Here is a 6,358-nt window from a genome sequence, read left to right on the forward strand (position 1 = left end):
ATTTTTCTTTCCTCTTTCATTTAGAGAGATTACTCAACATTGTTCTAAGATATTCAAAGCCTTTAAAGAAAAAATGTAATTCAAAAGCTTCTCCTGATTGTTTACGTTACTAGAGGTGGGATTTTGAGCAGAGACTGCTCTTGAATTTAGGAAACATGTCGATAGCCCTTTTAGTTGGGAAGGACTGTACAGGAGTAGAAACTGGAGAACAGTCTCTGAAGAGCACAGGAGAAAGAGGGTGGGGCACTTGGGCCTTGAAGAAGTGTGAAAAGATGGATAGAAAGTTGAGCAGCCTCACCTGGGCAGTGTGTCAGCCAGCTGGTTCCTAAGAGAAACGGCCAGCCATGGAAAAAGAGTTGATTAACTTCAGGAATAGTGATGTTTATTGTTGCCCCACGTGCCACAAAACAAGCTCCCTTTGTTATCCTCATCCCCTTATTGACAATGTGTTTCTTACAAAGGACCGTGTTAGTGACAGTGAGAGGAGTTAGTGGGTATGAAGTGCTCACTGCTGGGATGGGACAAGAAAGAGAATTGTGGCTTCCACAGAGCACACCTGCTTTGAGGTTAGCAAGGTGCCAGCAGCGTCACTTTGAGGGAAAGCAGTAGTCCTGCATTTCCAGGGGGTACCCAGCAGTCAGATTCACTGAAACCCAAGGTAACCTGGCTGGGACCATTGGGAGGCAGTGAGAACAGAGTGGCAGGACCTGTGTGAACTGACTCTATGAGGAGAGGCAAGATAAACTCCCCTTTCCCTAAACACAAAGGCAGATGGAAGGATGGAATAGGGGAGCAGTAGGCTAGATCCTGCTAATATGTGGCTTTGGACAAAGCAGATGGCAGATAATTGAGTTATAATTCATCCAATAAGTGTTTATTGAGCACCTGTTACATGACGGGCACTGTGCCAGGTGCTGGGATATAAAATCTAATTACACAGACAGTATCCTCAAGAAGTGTACATCTAGAAAAAAGACACGCACATGGGTTGACAGTTACCCAACAGTGAGATGAATAGGATGATAACTGGAACACTGATAACAGCCATCACTTCTCTGCTGTTTACTCTGCACCTGGCATTGAGCCAAGTGCTTTTCATGTTCTACAACATTTACCCTTCCCAAGGACTCAATGTGGAAAATCTTAGTCGACCCATCTTACTGATGAGGACATTGAGACTTAGATAATCTTTTTTCCATCCAAGTCCATAATGCTTATATATTTCCTAATTAGGGTGTGAAACCTCAGGTCTAATCCCAGAGCTTGTCCTCTTCCTAGGGTACTGTCTGGGGGATGGGCAGAGGCACCAGTCAGTCCTTAAGGCTTTACAGCAAGAGACGAGATAATATTGGATTTGATATTAAAATATAAGTAATAGCTTCATAAAAGATGTTGGGGGTGGGAGTGGTGGAAGTGTGAGTATGCAAGTTGCAAGAAGGAGAGACATGTGTTGCTTCATGGAGATGTGGAGCACCATACTATGCCGACAGCACTTAGGTTTGGTTACAGTGTAAGGATGAAGGTGGGTGTGGGGTGGGAGAGGAAGAGGGGAACCATGGTACGTGGACCTAGACAGGTCGGTGGGTTCTAATCATGGAGGGCATGGTACGCCAAGTCAAGGAGTGTGAATACAAAGGTTTGAAATCCATGGACATGTCTTAAGGAGTAGGATGATCTCATCCGACTTTGAAGGCAGGGGTCACATGGGGATGGGAGTGTGTGGGGAGGAAGAGTGAGGGAGTCTAGTTAGGAAGGTGATGCTCCTATTGGTTTGACCCACTTCGTCACACCCAAGAAATGAGATAGAAGGCAATTTAAGAGAAAGTAAGAAAATAGACCAAGAGGACACTTATAGGAAGTGATTCACAGAGAGCCCCACAATCTGTATGTGCCTCCATGCCTTCCTTTACCACTTCCGAGACCAGACAACCAAGGTCCTAGGAAATTATAAAGTTGTGTATCATCCTTGAAGCACACCCTGTGATCTGGCTTACTTCCTAGCATATCTCCTAGTTGTTCCAACAAACCCAATCTGGATGCCAGGGAGGGAAAATGGACCCAGGCAGTTGCAGTGCAGATGCTCTGGAGTCAAACTTCCTGCCTTTACAAAGATTGAAGTACAGTTGTTGTGCAATATTATATAAGTTATAGGTATATACTACAGTGATTCACAATTTTTAAAGGTTATACTCCATTTATAGTTATTATAAAATATTTGCTATATTCCTGTGTTATACAATATATCCTTGTAGCTTAATTTATACTTGATAGTTTATACCTCTTAATCCCTTATGCCTATAATGCTCCTTCTTCCCTCCCCACTGGTAACTACTAGTTTTCCCTTTATATCTGTGAGTCTGCTTCTTTTTTGTTATAATCACTACCTTGTTGTATTTTTTAGATTACACATAAATGTCTTGCATTTAAATCCTACCTCTAGTTCTCACTATCTGTGTGCTCCTGGACAGTTTTTTAAAATCCCCTCTACTTCAGTTTTCTTACCTGTAAAATGGAGTTTAAATAATAATAATAATAAAAATAGCACCCACTTCATAAGATGGGTGAGAATTTTATGAAGCAGTACATACAAAATACAGACCACTGCCTGGTGGATGGAAAATGTTAGCAAAATTATTTTCCAGATAACCACAGGCCTGATTTCTGGGGGGTTCTCCTTTTCTTGCCAAGCAGGAAAGTGGCTGTCTGAGTCCAAAGCCAAGGCCTTTTGGCTTGAGGAAACATTTTCCAAGAGTTCTTTAGGCCCTCCAGCTCTATTGCGGGGGCCTCTGCATCCTTCCTGTAGAACAGGAAGCTGTCCCTCGGCCCCAGTAGGCCCCAGTGCACTCACTATTCAGGATGACTTCTCACTCCCGATGAATCCCAGGTTCCTGGACAAATTTCACAGAGTCTCCTTTTTCCATGAAGCTTAACAGTCAGGCTAAATACAAGCTCATTCTGATTTTTGTAAAGGGAAGGCAGATGGAAGCCTGTATTCTAGATGTGTCTTGGGCCATGAGAAGTTGTTTTATGGGCCAGGAAATTCCTGTTGGCTTTCTATGCTACTAAACATAGTCAAAGAGGACCTCTAATCTGAAGCATCCTAGTTTGTGATCTCCTAACTTACTCAACAGCTCAGGGTTTGCCCTCATCCACCATTCAGAAAGTCCTGAATGGAATGGGTCAAACAAAAAGATGGGTTTGAAACCTTGGATGGGGGACTTTGTACAGCCATAGAGTCTCCAGGCTAAGGCAAGGAATGTAGAGATTTGGAACTGGAATCCCCGAGTATGATTAAAGGGGTGCTTGGAGTCCATCAGGCCCACTGTGTCTTTGCACCAATTACCAGTCTTCTCAGGGATATGTCCAATCTGAAGCTATTGAAAGGACATCCTCATCCTTGAGGGTCTAGGTCTACCCCAAACCTCCTCCAACTCAATTTTACATCCCTGAGATCTCCAACACCACTATGAGCTCTTATTTCACTAGAAGATTTTGACACAGGCAACTCAGCTCTCTACCTATTTCCCTAAGACTTAGGCTTCTATCCAAAATCATTGACATGATTTGTCATTTACAAATAGTTAATGATGCTTGAATTAACAAAAGTCACTGATCCACAGAAGCTAACTCAGCTGAGAAGATAAGCTTCACTCTACAGCCAGGAGTAGCTGAGTCAAAATTAGAAGCTAAGCCCACATGCACTTGAGCATGCACTTGAAATGCTATCACTTCCATTATCTCTGCTTCTACCTTATATATACTTTAGGCAGCAGAACCAGAGGGGAGAAGCTCTGAAACACAGAGGCCACGCCAACAGAGACACCTCTGCCCAAATTGTTAGCGCCAACACACGACAGCCGGAGCTAAACCGAACTTGGATAAGCAGAAGACAGATGCCTGTTCTCATCAATGTCTGACTAAGTTCCAGAACTCCCAGGGGATATTCATTGTTCCAAAGTGACTCTATTTCCCAGTAGGAGAGACCAGCACCCCACTGTAATACCCCAGCTGCCCAGCGCAGTCCATTCAAGTCTCAGAGTGTTCATCAGATTCATCATGTGCCCTGAATTTCACCAGTCACTTTTAACATCTGCTTCCAGAACATGAATTAGCCTAGAAGCCCTAAAGATCACTGCTTATAACTATCTCTAACTTCAGTGACACCGTCACCTCCCATAGTCACAGCCCCATTCATGTGGGAAGGACACCTTATTAGCGGTTCTTCTTATGCTTGGTGTTGCTGTTCCATCTCGTCAACTGCCATCATACTGCTTATTAACAAGTTTATCTCTAAGGCTCCCCAGCACTAGACCTCTAACTACAGTTCTGTGTCACACTCCAGCTCTGAAAAATACTTCCAAATTCTGCATGGCCATATCTACCCCTGTACTGCCTGCCACGCCCAGGAAAAGTGCTATAGGAATGAGCACATCAATAAGTCTTAGACAAGAACTTCCATTTCTGAATACCCGAGAGTCAGAACCTGTCCATCCATACAGACGCGGCAGACTCCCTATACAGATTGCTATAATCTATTCAAAGCACTCTGTTTCACAGCTCTCCCTCTATTTTCACTGTTTCTCTGAGATCCCAAGTCCACTGCCATTTCAGCATGTGGACCATAATTAGTAAAGCCATAAGCCTCTCAAGAGGACCTACTGGATAGTATTCATTATGCAAGAGAAGAGCCTAAGCATATGACAGGTAACCTGAGACACTTTGAAATGACAGCCAGGGGAGTACATTTCTATACATCACCAAACTCGACTGAGAACCAAAATATGGACCCCCAAATAAGCAAACAACCCAAAAAACCAGAATTCATCTGTAGCTGCCAGTCTGTAGCCCCTAATTTAACCAAACTGCTTCATTTTACACATTAGCATAAAAAGTTATGGAACTTCCCTAAAGTATTCTAAATGATAATTAACATTGACTTTTTTCTCCAGCTCTATTGAGGTATAATTGACAAATAAAAATTGTATATATTTAAGGTATATAATGTAATGTTTGATATACATAAACATTGTGAAATGCTTACCACAACCAAGCTAACTGACATATCTACCACCTCACAGTCATCATCCTTTTTAGTGAGAACAGTTAAGACCTACTCTCCTAGCAAATTTCAAGAGTACCTACGGTACTAACTACAGTTACCAGGCTGTACATTAGATCTCCAGAACTTATTCATCCTGCATACCTAAAACTTTGTACCCTTTGACCAACATCTGTCCCACCCCTAAGGCCCTGGTAGCCAACATTCCACTCTCTGCTTCTATGAGTTTGATTTTTTTTAGATTCTACACATAAGTGAGATCATGCAGCATTTGTCTTTCTGTGTCTGGCTCATTTCACTTAGCCTAATGTGTTCCAGATTCATTCATGTTATTGCAAATGACAGGATTTCCTTCTTTTTTAAGGCTAAAGAATATTCCTCTGTGTGTGTGTGCGTGTGTGTGTGTGTCTCACATTTCTTTATACACCTATCTGCTGATGGATACCTAGATTGTTTCCATATCTTTGCTATTGTGACTAATGCTGAAACAAACATGGAAATCTCTTCAAGATAACTTATTTTATTTCCTTTGTACCTATACCCAGAAGTGGGAAGGACATTGATTTTTTTTTTTTTTTTTTTTTTTTTTTTGCGGTACGCGGGCCTCTCACTGTTGTGGCCTCTCCCGTTGCAGAGCACAGGCTCCGGACACGCAGGCTCAGCGGCCATGGCTCACGGGCCTAGCCGCTCCACGGCATGTGGGATCTTCCCGGACCGGGGCACGAACCCGCGTCCCCTGCATCGGCAGGTGGACTCTCAACCACTGCGCCACCAGGGAAGCCCCACATTGACTTTTAAAGTTATTTAAAAGCAGCCTATGAAATCTATGAAGTGTACAACTTAAAAATGACTACAGCAACTTATCATCATCATCATCATTACTGTTATTTGCTATTGTTTTTATTATTGCTATAGTAGTTATTCTTTCAACCAATGTGCTTTGAGGACCCAGGTTCTAGAAGGGCATCTCCCTTCATCTTGAGAAACTTAATGGCCTAATTGGAAAGACATGACACAGCAAACTCTCCGGAATCCACTGTGCTAGGAATTTAATAAGAAACTATGAAAAATTCTGCATTCATATAGGGGAGTCAGAGGGAGGATTATATGATCTGTCCCTAGATGGTCACGAGATAGTTAAGGACATTCCAGGAAGAGACAATAACGGAAACAAAGATGCAGAGACTGGAAAGAGGAAGGTATATGTTAGTTAGGGCATCGAGCTAAGCTGTCGTAATAAAGAGACAGAAATATAGTGACTCAAACAAGATAGCAGTGTATTTATTTCTCTGTCCAGAT

Source organism: Delphinus delphis, chromosome 12 (genome assembly GCF_949987515.2).
Source record: "Delphinus delphis chromosome 12, mDelDel1.2, whole genome shotgun sequence".
NCBI classification, from domain to species: domain Eukaryota; kingdom Metazoa; phylum Chordata; class Mammalia; order Artiodactyla; family Delphinidae; genus Delphinus; species Delphinus delphis.